At 41.1% G+C, this 16,380-nt stretch overlaps 1 protein-coding gene across 2 annotated transcripts in view; it reads left to right on the top strand.

Moving 5' to 3' along the window:
- Positions 1 to 16,380, top strand: part of LOC127987501 (protein NYNRIN-like) — a 363,443-nt gene that overhangs the window by 114,897 nt on the left and 232,166 nt on the right. The gene's annotated exons all lie outside the window — the stretch shown is intronic.

The raw sequence follows: 16,380 nt of genomic DNA, 5'->3' as shown, positions 1-16,380 counted from the left end.
GCTTTAAACTTAGAACTGTAGGCACACAAATTGGCAGTGGCATTTTGGAAAAACTTAGAAGCTTATGTTTTGTTAAAAAAGATAAAATTACTTTGACTACAATGAAGCCGTTGTTTTATCTCATGCTGGCCCCCACCATGACTCTGGCTTAAGCTTTGAAAGTACCAGAGACATGTTCTGAGTAAAAAAAAAAAAAAATGTAATTCCTATATTTACTAATGTTTGGCCAAAAGAGTAATTTTATTGTTGGATTGCAAAATTGTAGTCACGCAGCATCATAAAAAAAGAAAAAAGAAGAGAAAAGAAAATTATTTTTTGTTTATGAGATGATAAAGTTGTAAACAAGTAACATAAACGGGGGTTTCAAAGTAACTTTGAAGACAGCATGCTAGCAAGACCCAAAGTAATATACCTGGGTCAGATAACCTCTGACAGATTTAAAACCAATGTTGAAATTCAGAAGCCATGGCCAGAATTAAGTGAATGGATAAATACAAGTTGATGTAAAAGTAATGACAATGACTGCAAAGAACTTTGAGAAACATTTGAGTTGCGAAAATAAAGTAAAAATACAAATATAAAGATGTTTATTTTTAAAATGCATATAATTTCTGACAAGTTTTAAACTGGGCTAGAGTAAAATGATAGTACGATGAAATTATGTTAAAAATGAATGAAAATGCATTGTTACGAGTCCTGAATCCCTCAGAGTTCTCTCTCTCTCATTCAAAGTAAGCTAAAATGCCGTTATCTGAGCCTGTGTTTAAGTGATAAGATATTTATAGTACAGCACAGTGTTTCAGTCAAATCATAGGCAGAGATGCTAAAGGACATGCTAAAAAGAGTTCAAATTTAATGCATTAAGAGGGCAATTGGTAGTTAAATGTTCAACTGTCCAATGCATGTAAGAAATAAGAGATTATAAAAATAATGAATAACAATTTAGGAGCAATTGTTGAAGAGACATGAGGTCTTTAAAATCATAATACAGACCCTGAGCTATAAATGTAGTAATTTTGAATAGTTAAACAGTTGTATTGCTATTTGTTCTATGACCAGTAACTTATCTGTCTTATTTTTAGTCTCCACCATCATACAGGGCCTGATGGCTGCAGCTACAGAAGCAACAGAAAATTACAATGAATGGACGGGTGTGAAAAATAAATTCACTGAGTAATCTCAGCATGATAGTTTGGAGGTATCCAATTGAGTTTAGCGATTAAATATTAGTTTGATTAACCTTTTTTCAATGTTTTAACACTAGTAGGTGCTGTCAATGGCTCTCATGGTTCTTGAGTGCACCTTTCCTAAGCTGCAGGAAATACTGGATTCTGGAAGAAGACTGTCGAGGATGTTGCAACGGGAAAGAGTGGTTACCAGTGTGCATGAGGTGATTTCTCAATGACGGGTAAGATCCTCTTCTGGCCAATAGGGGACAACCTAAGGCAGGGGGTCACCGCCACTGGGCACCTGCCCTGAAGGGAGGTGTTATATGTGAGATGGTAGTGGAGTTGAGCGGATGCTTGATAGGCCTAGAGCATCATTAAGAGGGGAACTGTATGAAGTACAGCAATCTGCCTCAAAATGTGAGCTCCTCCAGACCTGATCACCAGCAACCACATTCCTTGATTGATTGTTGCGACAAGCGTCCACAACTTGATGCAACTATGCCAGGGGATCACACCCTGAGGAAAAGAGGCTTATTTATAAAGAGTTAATGGCAATGGGCTGTCAAGAACCATCTGAGACCATGTGATGACAGACATTATTTTGAGACAAAAATTTCTTATGAGGCTAAAATGATATTGAACTAATATGTCTCATAGTCTTTACTCATGCAGGTCATTAGGCATGACACAAGATGATAACAAGATATGGTGGTGGCTAAAAATGAAGACTGCTTCTGCTTAATCAAGAGATGGTTTAGATAACAAAGGTTAAGGGAATTAAGCATGTAAGGTAAAAATAATTTTAAAGAAATGTTCCTAGCATTATGTATTTTAAACAGTTTAAACTGAGATTTTAGATCTAGAAACTTTGACATTTTTAACTTATTTGAATAATTTAGACTATAATATAAAATTCATTACAACATATAACCCTAAGTTAAAGTTTGGCAAAAATTGTCAAAATAAATAAATAAATAATAATTTGCACAGTAAGAGAGAGAGAGAGTGCTTGAGTGGAGGCAGGGATAGTGCTCTTCTTCTATTATTGGCCTGCTAAGAAAGAGTAACCAAAACAGAGCAATGATTTGAAGACCAAAACAACCCAGCTGATTTTTCTCAAAATAAAAATCATTAATGAACAGGAAAACTTTGAGATTAGATTAGAGATTAGGTACAAACTTGGTAAAATGCATAGACAATATTTGAGTTTAAATCCTCCCAATTTATTACCAAAAGGAAAACCTTAAATATGAGCTGTTAAAATATAAATGTGTTAAGTATGTGCATGCATGAGGATGGCTATATATATATTATTGGGGGACAATTCTGTTCCTGTTTTGTTTCAATTGAGTCACTAACCTCTGGAATGAGTGTTTTATCATTACAGATGTGTTAAGTGAAATTACTTTACAGAAGTCGGTAATTCTGAGTGAAACTAATGAAAAGACAATGCCAAACATGGGACGAGCTTTAAGTGGATTGGTTATCCAGCTCTGTCTGCTACTGGTAATAATGACTTGTTTTGTCTTTTATAACGCTGATTTAAATCACTCTCTGGATTAATATGTTAAAGAGTGTTTATATGATTGGATTTGTGAAATTTAAGTTTGCCGTCCAAAATGGGTTTAAAATCCATGCCTAAATTTAAATGAGGGTCTAAATTTTAACAAGTTAACACTTTGTTGTTTGAATGGTAAAGGTAAATATTTTAGACTTGACGGCAGAAAAACAGTGACAGATTGGCTACGTCACTAACCAAATTATCCAGAGAGCACCCTCACATAAAGAAGCCTGGTGGGAAAACAAAGGAGTGAATCCTGCTTGTGTAATATAGTGCAAAAGCTTTATGTAGTGGTTTATGTAGAACAGAGATAAGTTGAACAAAAACGTGTGGATAGCCCCTTAATGGAGCAAATCCATAACAAGAGGTTTGAATTAATTGAAATAGCACAGCAAAAAAATAATAATAATAAATTTTGTTTGAACAAAACAATTGTAATAGGCTCTATGGAGCTGCTTATGAACACCTGTCAGGTCAAATCAAATTAATATTGTGAACACTGACAGGGCTTTTTGATAATGTATACTGTTTCAATACAGATTTACAGAAACTGAGAATGTCTCTTTAATAAATATTTGGGCGTTTAGAACTAAGTAATAGTATTGTTCATTTAGTAATAGTATTGGGAAATCTGTGTGCTCTTTTTCAGTTTATAATAATTTTGAGTAAATAAATATCACTGCCAAATGACAAACATGAACGAGGGTTGTTAAGACATTGATCACGTAGCTGACCTGTACGCTTCTAACTGACAAAACAGTGAGAACTAAATTGACTTTATACGAAAGTATTGATGATTTGCCTCTGAATGGGTCATTAATATAGTCTGAGTACAGTAATGTGGTATGATAATTGACAAGATTTGCATAAAAAAAAAGGTCATAAAAAGGCAATGAGTATGGTTAACAGTAATGTCATGGTATAAAAATACATGCATGACAATAAGTGGACGGGTTAGTTGTATTTTTGAAGTTAGACACTTCAATACTTAAAATGTAATTTTGATCAAATGTTGTTAACAAAGACAAATTTAGGTTTATGGTTCATGTATGTTTAAACAGCATGTAAACTATGATGACTGCAACTGGATTCGTGGTGAAAGTAAAACTTAATAAAAGGCTTATTAAGTAATAAACTAGGAACTGCTCTAGGTTTGAGGAAATTATGATTATTTTTATTTTTTTTAAAGATGGCTCAATATTGATCTTGCTTATTTTTGGTTTGTTTATTTTTGTGTTTTTAACACCAAGTTTGGAATGAAAGGGTAAAATGGATATTCAATCTCTATAATTGTACCATTGATCGGGAAAATGATAGATTTTCATAAAATAAGGGTATCTTTACTGGGATTTAGGTTATAAGCAATGTCTGTATTTGGTATCTGTGAGGTGACTGAGGGTCTGACATATGTCAGGAATGCAATAACAGTGGTTATTCATTTAGCCGGCTTCCAGAGAATAATATATATACGTTTATTGTAATGAGTTTATTTTACGATATGACCAAATTAACTAAAATTCATCATAGTTGTATAAGACATGTTAAAAAAAAAAAACAAATAAGACAAATATCCTTCTTAAGGGTTAATTTTTTTTTTTTGAATTGGTTATAGTGTATGCGTTTTTCTTTAATGATTTGTTAAATCTGGTTAATGAATATGCAAATTTAGTCTTAAGGCTGTTGGATAAATGTTTTGTTTTAGAGGGTAAGTGTGAAGTAGCTGTAGTAGGTATTTACAAAGATATGTTGATGAAAGTATATATGGATGGAGGACACTTTTCCAGGTAGAGGGACACACAGAATGATTCACATGTGAAGAAAGACTAGTGCAAGTGGCGATATTGTGGGATTAAGTAAGTAGATGAATGTATATGGGAAATAAGAATGTATATGGGAAGTATTTTGTACAAGATAATGTGTTTATTACTAGAAATGTCAGCCAGTACCAGAGATTTTAAGTATGCACATGTTTAAGTTGACCAACAGCCTGCATTCTTAGCATGCATCACAACTACACCGGACCTCATTTATTAGACCAGATGTGGGGTATTAGACCCCACATTGATCTAAAACGGGGGACTGAAGGAGTGGATGCCGAGTTGCCATATCCTTCATACTGATATTATATTATATTATTACATGATTTCTTGTTTGACTATTAATCAAGTTATAGCAAGAGTGAAATGTGTAACCTTATGTGTGCTGTATTTCTTTTCCTCAAGATTAATGTCCACATATTATGTGTGTGTATCCAACCGTAATGATAAGACACTTGCCAGTGCTAGAAAGCCTTGAATTTTAGATAAGTTCTCTGTGTACGTGTGTTAGTATCTGTCTGTACAGGGAGAAGCTCAGACAGTCCCAGGACAAACAATCAACTGCCAGTGTCCAGCATATCAGATATACGTCTTTGGAGAGTTTTATCTAGGTTTTGGAACCAATCAGAATTTTGTTGACTCATGCATTGACGCAATTAGTATCCTCTGTCAGGGTATAACTGTGGTTGATTTTGTATTGTACTGGGCGCGGCCTGCGAACTCCTTCGAGAGTGTTGAAGCTGACTTCTGCTGATGAAATTGCAAACACATTTCTTCAAGTAAAATTATTATTATTAATTGAACTCATCTCTGAGTCCTGGTCTTCATTGCGACATATCTGGTCCTTGGGTTTTAACTGTAAATTCCCCTACACTTCAATTTATAACAACGTTTTTAGGATTTCTCAGAGGGCAGGCTTCAAGTATAACTCGTTTGAAGTAATGGTGCTTCATATAACATTATCCAGAGAAACCAATGTTAATGATAAATCCCCTGTTATGTTTGTACTGGCTACTGTATACAGGCCACCAGGGCACCATACAGACTTTATTAAAGAGTTTGGTGATTTTACATCCGAGTTAGTTCTGGCTGCAGATAAAGTCTTAATAGTTGGTGATTTTAATATCCATGTCGATAACGAAAAATACGCATTGGGATCAGCATTTATAGACATTCTGAACTCTATTGGTGTTAGACAACATGTTTCAGGACCTACTCATTGTCGAAATCATACTCTAGATTTAATACTGTCACATGGAATTGATGTTGATAGTGTTGAAATTATTCAGCCAAGTGATGATATCTCAGATCATTATTTAGTTCTGTGTAAACTTCATATAGCCAAAATTGTAAATTCTACTTCTTGTTACAAGTATCGAAGAACCATCACTTCTACCACAAAAGACTGCTTTTTAAGTTATCTTCCTGATGTATCCAAATTCCTTAGCATATCCAAAACCTCAGAACAACTTGATGATGTAACAGAAACTATGGACTCTCTCTTTTCTAGCACTTTAAATACAGTTGCTCCTTTACGCTTAAGGAAGGTTAAGGAAAACAGTTTGACACCATGGTATAATGAGCATACTCGCACCCTAAAGAGAGCAGCCCGAAAAATGGAGCGCAGCTGGAGGAAAACAAAACTAGAGGTATTTCGTATTGCTTGGCGGGAAAGTAGCATATCCTATAGAAAAGCATTAAAACCTGCTAGATCTGATTACTTTTCTTCTCTTTTAGAAGAAAACAAACATAACCCCAGGTATTTATTCAATACAGTGGCTAAATTAACGAAAAATAAAGCCTCAACAAGTGTTGACATTTCCCAACACCACAACAGTAATGACTTTATGAACTACTTTACTTCTAAAATCGATACTATTAGAGATAAAATTGCAACCATTCAGCCGTCAGCTACCGTATCACATCAGACAGTGCACTATAGACCCCCTGAGGAACAGTTCCACTCATTCTCTACTATAGGAGAGGAAGAATTGTATAAACTTGTTAAATCATTTAAACCAACAACATGTATGTTAGACCCTATACCATCTAAGCTCTTAAAAGAGGTGCTTCCAGAAGTCATAGGTCCTCTTCTGACTATTATTAATTCCTCATTGTCATTAGGATATGTCCCCAAAACCTTCAAACTGGCTGTTATTAAGCCTCTCATAAAAAAGCCACAACTTGACCCCAGAGAACTTGTTAGTTATAGACCAATCTCGAATCTCCCTTTTCTGTCCAAGATACTAGAAAAGGTGGTATCCTCACAATTATATTCCTTCTTAGAGAATAATGGTATATGTGAGGATTTCCAGTCAGGATTTAGACCGTATCATAGTACTGAGACTGCTCTCCTTAGAGTTACAAATGATCTGCTCTTATCATCTGATCGTGGGTGTATCTCTCTATTAGTTTTATTGGATCTTAGTGCTGCGTTTGACACAATTGACCACAACATTCTTTTGCACAGACTTGAACACTTTGTTGGCATCAGTGGAAGTGCATTAGCATGGTTTAAATCGTACTTATATGACCGCCATCAGTTCGTAGCAGTGAATGAAGATGTATCATATCGATCACAAGTGCAGTATGGAGTACCTCAAGGCTCAGTACTAGGGCCGCTGCTCTTCACGCTTTATATGTTACCCTTGGGAGATATCATCAGGAAACATGGTGTTAGCTTTCACTGTTATGCTGATGATACGCAGCTCTATATTTCCTCGCAGCCTGGTGAAACACACCAATTTGAAAAACTAATGGAATGCATAGTCGATATAAAAAATTGGATGACGAGTAATTTCTTACTGCTAAATTCAGAAAAAACAGAGGTGTTAATCATAGGGCCTAAAAACTCTGCTTGTAATAACCTAGAACACTGTCTAAGACTTGATGGTTGCTCTGTCAATTCTTCGTCATCAGTTAGGAACCTAGGTGTGCTACTTGATCGCAATCTTTCCTTAGAAAGACACGTTTCTAGCATTTGTAAAACTGCATTTTTCCATCTCAAAAATATATCTAAATTACGGCCTATGCTCTCAATGTCAAATGCAGAAATGTTAATCCATGCATTTATGACTTCAAGGTTAGACTATTGTAATGCTTTATTGGGTGGTTGTTCTGCACGCTTGGTAAACAAACTACATCTAGTCCAAAATGCAGCAGCAAGAGTTCTTACTAGAACCAGGAAGTATGACCATATTAGCCCGGTCCTGTCCACACTGCACTGGCTCCCTATCAAACATCGTATAGATTTTAAAACATTGCTTATTACTTATAAATCCCTGAATGGTTTAGCACCTCAGTATTTGAATGAGCTCCTTTTACATTATACTCCTCTACGTCCGCTACGTTCTCAAAACTCAGGCAATTTGATAATACCTAGAATATCAAAATCAACTGCGGGCGGCAGATCCTTTTCCTATTTGGCGCCTAAACTCTGGAATAACCTACCTAACATTGTTCGGGAGGCAGACACACTCTTGCAGTTTAAATCTAGATTAAAGACCCATCTCTTTAACCTGGCATACACATAACATACTAATATGCTTTTAATATCCAAATCCGTTAAAGGATTTTTAGGCTGCATTAATTAGGTAAACCGGAACCGGAAACACTTCACATAACACCGTACTTTCTACATCATTAGAAGAATGGCATCTACGCTAATATTTGTCTGTTTCTCTCTTGTTCCGAGGTCACCGTGGCCACGAGATCCAGTCTGTGTCCAGATCAGAGGGTCACTGCAGTCACCCGGATCCAGTACGTATCCAGACCAGATGGTGGATCAGCACCTAGAAAGGACCTCTACTGCCCTGAAAGACAGCGGAGACCAGGACAACTAGAGCCCCAGATACAGATCCCCTGTAAAGACCTTGTCTCAGAGGAGCACCAGGACAAGACCACAGGAAACAGATGATTCTTCTGCACAATCTGACTTTGCTGCAGCCTGGAATTGAACTACTGGTTTTCGTCTGGTCAGAGGAGAACTGACCCCCCAACTGAGCCTGGTTTCTCCCAAGGTTTTTTTCTCCATTCTGTCACCGATGGAGTTTCGGTTCCTTGCCGCTGTCGCCTCTGGCTTGCTTAGTTGGGGTCACTTCATCTACAGCGATATCATTGACTTGATTGCAAATAAAAACAGACACTATTTCAACTGAACAGAGATGACATAGCTGAATTCAATGATGAACTGCCTTTAACTATCATTTTGCATTATTGAGACACTGTTTTCCAAATGAATGTTGTTCAGTGCTTTGACGCAATGTATTTTGTTTAAAGCACTATATAAATAAAGGTGATTGATTGATTGAAGAGAGGGCTATTTAAAGAACAGCCAATCTTATCGCCAGTACATTATATAAGTAGGAAAGAAAACCCAAAAGCTTAAAGCACCTGGTATTCCTAGGCAGTCTCTCATAAAAGTACTAACCAGACCTAAACCTGCTAAGATTCAGAGATCGGGCATTGACTCTTTTTTTTTTTTTTTTTAATGAAAGATTATTATATAATTCGTGAAATTTTCCAAAAAGATTAAAGCACCTGGTATTCCCAGGCAGTCTCCCATCCATGTACTAACCAGGCCCAAACCTGCAAATATTCAGAGATCGGCATTGACTCTATTTTTTGGCAAAATTATGGTTCGGTTCTTTAAGAATATCCCCACCGAACGGGGCGTCAGGAGAGGACACGTTGTTACAACTCGTAGTGGATTTTATTTATTCTTGGTTCATTTTTAATTACAGTTGATTAGTCCACAAATATCAGCAGCAGGTTATAAACCTGGAGAAATAGAGAGGTTATAATGTAAACAATACTGATAACCATAAAATCTAAATATAAATATAGATTACATAATATAATATATACAAATATAAATAAAATATAAATTTCAATATAGTCAGTATTTAATCTTATAAATATCATAATATACTTTGTGTAGCCATTTAGTTTAAATACTAAGCACATGCATATTAACACAGAAATGCAACAACTTCACACACACCAAATATACAATGTCAATGTTACACATTAAACCAATAGCGTTCTCAGTCTGTTGGCTCAAAGTGAAAAACAGTGAGTGTAGTTCTAAGTGGCATCGCTGAGCATAGTAATCCATTACAAAATGTAAAGTGATCAACTACATTACCCATCCAGCACCGCAAACAGGAAGTAACTCGTGTGACAGTGAAACGCTCCAATTTCAAACATTTGCCTTTTTATAGCCACGGATACTATCGAGCCGACAATATTAAACATCAGATCGCACACAAGGTTTTATCAGCGTGACCAAAGTAACAGTTATCAATCATACAAACCGCGCACATATAACTGCAGCACAGCAGTAACGCAACAGACAACAAACTCAATGGATAAAAACAGCAGCTTACCGGTGGCGCATCTCTCCTGACGAGACAACATGCCAAAATGAATACTCGCTCCCACTTATAGCCCGCGCTCATTCATTACTGGATTTAACACACCTGTTTGGGATTTGACTGGTCCATGCTTCAATCAGGTAAGTGAAACCTCCCACCTATTATCCTGCGTTACATTACGAACACCCGTGACATAGTGAACGCAACACCTCCCACTTGACCGACTGATCATGTGATTTAAGGCGGTCACAGGCAAAACATTACACCACATATATATCCTTTGTTTTTTTTTTTGTTTTGTTTTTTTTTTTTCTTCTTCATCAAGAATAGGACACCATTGTCATTGTTCAGACACCTCCCCTGACAGATGTGTGGTGTTCTGCCAGGTTTGGTCATATGGGGTATGTACTCTTCATTCTTCGTGAATGGTGGTACAAGTGGTGGTGAAGGCAGCATAGAAGCATACCAACCAGTGAAAAAAAAAAAAAAAAGAGAGAAAGAGAGAGAGAGAAAGAGGTATCCTGAGGTAATGCCTTCATAATTGGGGTTTGGGTGTTTAGGCAGCGCCTGGAGAACTGGTGGCCAAAGAGACGAGGTCTAGGAGTCACTGGTCTTCCACAGGGATGAGGACTACCAGTCTCCTCACGTCTCGCCGTAGGATGACTGACGTCAACTGCTGAGTATTCCTCTTCAGTTGCCCAACTATAAGGGAGGCAGGGGGGCCTGCACACATCTTAACGTCTGCGTCTCTCACAAGTCCTTTCTTGTCAGGGTACACAGCCTGGATCCGTCCGAGCCGGAATTGCCCTCGCAGTGCGTTTTGATCAGCAATCCAAACAATGTCACCTATCGCTACATTTCTTTGGGTCTGGTGCCACTTTGGCCGAATGAATAAATTAGGTCCGGCCAGTTCACTCCACTTCTTCCAGAACATATCCACACCAATCTGGATGGATCTGAAACGGCGCCAGGGATGGGTGCACAAGTCAATTCCTCCTGTATCTCCCCCTTGCCTGGTCCTCCCGAGAAGCAGAGTATTGGGGGTCAAATACTCTGTAGAGTCTTCTTGTTCTTGTGCCCTAGCGTCAATCGGCCTTTCATTTGTGAGGTTAGCTGCCTGGTAGAAGAGGGTTTGGAGCTCACCCCAGGTGAGAGAGCTTGTTGTCCCTCCGAGGCTAGTGAGAGCCCTTTTTATGAGCTTAACTGCAGCTTCCGCAGACCCGTTGCGATGAGGTGCGTCAGCCGGATGAAAGTTCCATGCCCACACTGTCCCATTCTTGGCGGCTTTGTCCTCTATGGATGCTTCCCGTAAGGTAGCTAAGTACCTATGCAAATCTTGTAGGGCAGGTTTAGCTCCAATGAAATTGGTTCCTCTATCTGACCACAATTTTCTGGGATTGCCTCTCAATGCTACAAAGCGGGAGTAAGTTTGGAGAAAGCTTTCAGATGATTGGTCGTCAACGAGGTCCACATGGACTGCCCTTGATGCCATGCAACAGAATACTATGCCCCAAACTTTTTTTCCTGTTCTTTTCTTGACAGCATCCTTGATTTCAAAGGGGCCAAAGAGGTCTAGTGTGGTATACTCAAATGGGTTAGCACGCTGTGAGCGTTCTGGTGGCAGATCACTCATCATCTGCTGGCACATCTTCCCTTTCAGTTTGCGACATGTAATACAGTTGTTTGCAACTTTCTTTACTATCCTCCGACCTTGCACAATCCATGCCTTCCTCCTGGTGCGCAGAAGCGTGGCAGCAACACCTTCATGGTTCTCGTCATGAGCTTCTCTTGACAGTAGTGTTGCGAGCCATGAACGAAATGGAATTAAAGGAACAGCTGTTCCATCTTCTTTCCAGGACTGGATTCGTCCTCCACAGAGAAGGATTCCTGTGCTCTCGTCTTTGTGGACCACCAAGCGGTTCAGTGTTGAGTCCAGGAACTGACTGCCATCTTGGGCTGCGAGGACCAGGTCTTGGAAAGCTTGCGCTCTCTCCTCAGTTGACAAGACAGAGCAGTTTGCCTCCCACTTTGATGAGTCAGGTGCCTGGCATTTTCTCAGCCAGGTTTCTGCAGGCCTTCGAGTCCAGGCTATGGAACCACACAGCTTAGACAGAGAACTGAAGCGTTGAGGTTTCACAAGGCGTACCAAACCAATCGCCCAGGGCCTTCTCTGTCTGTCTGCCACTGATGTTGCACCCGAGACAGCTGGTGATGTTGATCTACCGTTGACTCCATGTCTGAGGTCCGCATTGATGTCAGGCCCGTTAAGGTCAGTTCTTTCTTTTGACTGGGCCCTGGTAATCACAGCTGAGAAGGCTTTCCGCTGAAGTTTTCCCACATCTTCAGCAGCAGAGGGTGTAATCTCACTGGCCATCTTCATAGGCCAGTCGGTCTTAGGCCATTTCAGGAACTCAGGGCCTTGCTGCCATTCTGACCCTTCATCAAGTTCCTCGGGAGTTGCACCTCTGGTTAGAATGTCAGCAATGTTTCGTCTGCCTTCAATCCACCTCCAATCTTCCACATGTCCGGCTTTCTGAATCTCACCGATTCGATTTGCGAAAAAGGTCTGGAAGCCGTAGCTGTCCTTTTGGATGGCTGCCAGGATTGTTTGGCTGTCCACAAAGTGAATCCATTGCTTAACTTTAATGTGGCAGTGCTTCTCAAAATACTTTTTTAGGCGGGTAGCGAAGACCGCGCCACAGAGTTCTGCTTTGATCACATCTCCTTTTTGGTCGAGAGGGGTCAGTTTAGCCTTGGATTCCACCAACTTCATTACAACCTTGTCTTGGTTCTCCCACCGCAGGTAGAGTACGGCTCCATAGGAGGATTCGCTTCCATCTGAGAATGTGATCCCTGTCGGTGGGCCTATGGCTCCAGGAGGCGTGAGGCTTCTCTCAAACCTTACCTGGCCAAGTCTCACAAATTCTTCAAAGAGCGTTATTGCGGCTTCTCTAAGTTTCAGTGAGAGAGGGGCATCCCATGTGTCTTTAAATAGGTTGTCCTTGCCAGCTTCCTGGAATGATTCTCGTACCAACATCACTCCCCTCTGTTTGGCTGGTGAGGCAAGACCAACCGGGTCGTATAATGCGGCAATCTGGCTAAGAAGTATGCGTCGGTTAAGGGGATTTGGTGTTCCTTCCCTGACATCCTCCATGCTCAGATTAAATCCTGTCCTCATTTTCCCTCTTTTCTTAGAGAAGTTGATAGAAGTTAGCAACCGGAGCTTGTCTGTCTCAGGTTCGTAACCGGCCCCAAGCGCTTTGTTCTCCCCATCATGCATTTGGTTGGGCAGTACGAGGGTCGTGGGTACAGTTGTTTCAGAAGGGGCTCCACTCCTCCCACTTTGGCGTGACAGAACCCATGGTTTCAGGAAGAAGCCTCCCGCTCTCAAAATCTCCTCCACCCCTTTGGTGATCCTCTCCAGTGTCTTGAGGTCATCATGTGAGGTCAGGATGTCATCCACATAGCTGTCCTCAGTCAGAGCTCGCCGTTCTTCAATCATATCAGCAAACTGAGGAAGGTTGGCTGTCTCTTTCATTGCAACTTGGGCAATACATCCTGCTGGTTTATCGCCGATATTTACTCTTGACGACTGCAAACTCCTCAATGTTGTCCTCAGGGTAGTCTCTCCAGAGAAAGCGGTGGAGGTGAACTTCATCATCTTTCAGCCACACTGAGTTATACATCTTTTTTACATCGCCTAGTGTGGCATGGAGTCCACTCCTGAACCTCAGAAGGACACCTCTGATGGAATTGAGTACATCAGGACCCTTGTGAAGGAGATCATTTAGACTTATGCCTCGGAACTCTTGGCTACTATTCCACACAATTCTCACAGGGGTTGAGGAGGAGTGAGGGTTCGGTGTACCATTTAGGTCCTTCCCAGTTGTTAATTTCCTCCCTTGTGAGTTTTGCAGCAGCCCCTCTTGAAACCATTTCATGTATTTGTTCTTTGTATGCAGCCTTCCACACAGGATCTTTCTCCAGACGTTTCTCAGTGTTTCTGAAGGTCGCCTCCACTGCCTGCCGATTGTTTGGCAGTGCTGTGAGGTCTTTCTTCCAGGGATAAGCTGCGTGTTTGTCCGCCAGCACGTATGTTAGGCATTCTTTTATCTTTTCCAGGTCCCGCTCTTCCTTAAGGGTCATTTCTTTTCCTCCAGGGGGGCACCTACCACACTTGCAGCCACCACATTGGGGACTGCACGCAGCTACGATGCTGCCCCTCCTGAACCACTCGAAGACGTCTTTGTTGGCTGTTGCTGTGCTCCGGACAAGCGCATTTCCTTCCTCTTCCCGAGGTATGATGGTCTCTTTATACGCCATCGAGGCTGATCTCATGGTTCTCGCAAGGTGAGTCTCGGAGCAGTACACGGCCATGTCAACTGTCTCAATGAGATCGGGATGGGTTCCCCCAACGGTCTTTCCTAGGGGACCGTCCCAGAGAACGAGGTCTTCCACAATCCTGATTGGCTGGGGAACAAGACGACCTTCCCGATGACTGATAAGAAGGTCAATCTTTGTGGGACGGACCAGTTCGTCTCTGGGTACATTTGGGAAAAACTTCTGCAGTTGCTCGGCAGTGACTGATTGAGTCACTTCGGCGATGTTTTCCAGGCCATAGCAGAGAATTCTATGCTCTGCCACTTTTCCCTTGGATGTCTTCACCTTCAGCCGCAGGGAATATCTTTTGGTCAGGACAGTCTTCTTCATTCCCCCGATTCCATGGACTATAAGCCTGATGTTCTCACCGCACAGTCCAAGTTGATCGGCAGTTTCATTGGTGATATAATTGGTATCAGATGCGAGGTCGATTAGGGAGCCAATAAGGCAACCCGAGTTTGTCGTCACTTCCATCAGCATCATCACCACTGGATGTTCTTGCAGTGCATCTCCAGTCTTGGCACATACAGTTGATGATATTTTGTTTGAGAATGCATTCTTGTATTTCTCTCTTTGTTCTGGAGTAAGTTCTGCCAGAAACTCCTCTTGTTTGTTGGTTAGGCCAAGTTTCTTTCCTCCAATTTTTATGGTACTCTGCTCCTCACTGCTGTAGTCCTTCTTTGGAGTCGGTAGCTTAGGACACAGAAGGTAATTGTGGTCCGACACCCCTCCTTTCCGACAGTCTACTTTTGGGCAGAGGTATCTGGGTGTGCATCCTTTACCATCCTTGGGGTGGGGCCTCAAACACTTGGAGCACAACCCTAGCTTCTTCACATGGGCCCTTTTTCTTAAGAGATCTTGCTCCCTGAAAATCTTGCACGCAAATAGCTTGCCAGCATGGGAGTCATCTTCACAGACAGTACAGCTGGGATAGTCGTCCTTCTGACCTGCTGTGGATTTAGTAAAAGCCTTCCTCCCTCTCTTATCTGGGTAGTCTGCAGCACCCTTTTCCACAGGGCCTTTGTCCACAGGGCTTGGCTCCAACTGATCCAATTCCTCAAGAATCTCCTCTTGCCTTTTCAAGAATCCTAGGAGGCAATCAAAATGATACTTTGGAGAGAACCTGTTTGCTGGGTCAGTTTTGTGCATAATCCACTCCTTCTTGAGTGAACTGGGAAGCTTGCTTTCAAGAGATTGAGCAACAACACGGTTCTTCACGGCATCCTCTTCACCAAGAATCTGGAGGTTGTACAGTGCTCTTTCAACAGCCTGGATCAGTTCAATGGTTCTTCTTGGATTGTTTCCTTTAACAGGGGGAAGAGACTGGACTTCGCTGGTGATCATTAGGACTATTTTTGCTTTGTTCCCGTATTTGCTGTCCAGCAGCCTGAACATATCGTCGGCGGATCCACAGCTAGATAGGACGAGATCCTTCTTGACCTTTTCGTGGAGACTATTTAATAAGTGGAACTTTTTTATACATTCCACACCTTGTGGGTTACCCAATTCTTGTAGGTCCTCCCACTCAGTCTTCCAGCGGTAATAGTCCCTCATGTCACCAGAGAAAGTCGGTAGCCGTGCTCTTTCAAGGCTGATTTGAGGCTTGAGATTAAAGTTTCCTTTGGTCCTTTCCGGGCTGCTCTGCTGTGAGAGGGGCCGTGTGTTCATGTTCAATGCCCCCGCATACGTTTTGGGCTTCAGCTGGCGATCGGCAAATATGTCAGGGAGAGAGATGAAAGGAGCATCTCGTATCGGATCACCAACCGCGCTGCTTTCATCTTCCAGGTTTCTTTCTCTACCCTTCACTTGGTCTGCTTCGTCCTCCTCCAGTTTGTCAGACAACGCCAGGACCCTCTTCTTTAGTGTCTTGTGGCGTGTCCTGAGATCTAATGCCCTCGAACCAGGAACCAACTCCTTCCACTCTACTAGCATTTCTCTGAGTTCAATGACCTCTCTCTCAAGACCTCTATTTCTTAGCCTACGGTCCTTGACTGACTTCCGAGGGTTAACTTCCTCTTCCTCTGCCTGAGTGATGGCCGACTCAGCTGTTTTGACCTGCTTAAAAAACACCTCCTCTG

This window comes from Carassius gibelio, chromosome B22 (genome assembly GCF_023724105.1).
Source record: "Carassius gibelio isolate Cgi1373 ecotype wild population from Czech Republic chromosome B22, carGib1.2-hapl.c, whole genome shotgun sequence".
Taxonomy (NCBI): domain Eukaryota; kingdom Metazoa; phylum Chordata; class Actinopteri; order Cypriniformes; family Cyprinidae; genus Carassius; species Carassius gibelio.
This window is presented reverse-complemented; position numbering and strand designations above follow the sequence as displayed.